The 1,338-nt window shown below is 35.4% G+C and overlaps 1 pseudogene; it reads left to right on the top strand.

Moving 5' to 3' along the window:
- The first annotated feature begins 505 nt into the window (after positions 1-505).
- Positions 506-1,036, top strand: LOC149169677 (polyadenylate-binding protein 4-like; annotated as a pseudogene).
- Positions 1,037-1,338: the final 302 nt, after the last annotated feature.

Here is a 1,338-nt window from a genome sequence, read left to right as displayed (position 1 = left end):
ATAGCGCAAAAATCTCTGAAATTCTGACCCAAGTTTCGGCGTGATTTTGTCTCAAATGGGTTTTTTTTTTGCTTCTGAAACGTCGCAGAAAAAAAGTTATAGTGAAAATTCCATGATGACCAATTTGGAGTAGCGAAACCCTAAAATCCAAAGCTCTAATACCAAATGTTATGAAACCAACTCACAAAAAGAAAGAAAAGATAGTTGAATTCCTTATAATTCAGCCTCTTCGAGGGGGCAACCTCCTTTACATTACACAAATGAACAATTCTTGTATGATACAAATGAAAAGACCTCCTTTCTATATATAGGAGTCTAACGGGTCATAATATAATCAGAGCCGACATAACAATAATAATGTAAAGGCACAATAATAACAATAGTGGGCTTTTATGGGGCACAGTAGTAACAATATGGGCACTACATGGGTACATCAATATAATAAGGGGGTTGTACTAATAACAATAAGGGGTTACACTAGTAGTATAGGGCCTAACAAAAACAATGGCTACCACTAATACAATAACAAATGTTACCTCATGTTAATCACCTATATTGTTATCCACCTAGAAGAAATGTTAAAGAAAATCCTTTATGTGGTGTTGCAAGAGGGATACATCCTTTCCCATTAGGCATGGGTGGCCTTCCTTTATGTGCAATTGAGACAACCATTTCACAGCTTATACCTATTGGATCTTTGGCTTTAGCTCTTCCAAATGCAACTCTCAAATAACAATGAACAATGCTTGGAGAAAGCTTGTATTCTTTGGTGGATCAGTTGCAACATGATCATGCAGCAAAAATTATTGTTATTCTTTTGGAAATGGACCAAATTGAGGTTCTTGATTTGTTGGAGTCTCTTAAATTCTTGATGGATAAAGTTACAAAATCGATGGAGATTCTACAGAATGTGTCACAAGCTCAATGAAATCCATTTAATTAGTTTGTAGCATTATCTTTGAATAAGACTCTTATGTCATATGTCATGTCTATAAGGGTTCTATATTTGTATAGAACTACCATAACAGGGTTTTGAAAGTCAATGGAGGGGCTTAGACTAATTGAGTTCCTTGATTTGAGTGGCTAATGGGAATTGATAGAATTTCATGAGAGCATTGGTAATCTTTTAGTGCTTCAAGTTTTAAATCTTCACTTTTGTGTGTAGTTGAAGGCTTTGTCCAATACAATAAGAGGGCTTAAAGAGTTAAAGCACCTTGCATTAAGATTGTGTCATAAGATGGTGCTCAATTCACATGATAGTGGTCAACTCACTTCATTGAACTAATTGATATTTCCCATAACTTTGGAACCTACAAGGCTTCCAGTGTAGCAATCTCA

This window comes from Pinus tabuliformis, chromosome 4_2, assembly GCF_031772625.1.
Source record: "Pinus tabuliformis cultivar Carrire ecotype Pingquan chromosome 4_2, CPIR1, whole genome shotgun sequence".
In the NCBI taxonomy this organism is placed as follows: Eukaryota; Viridiplantae; Streptophyta; class Pinopsida; order Pinales; family Pinaceae; genus Pinus; species Pinus tabuliformis.
The sequence above is the reverse complement of the archived record's forward strand: the minus strand, read 5'-3'. Positions and strand labels throughout refer to the sequence as shown.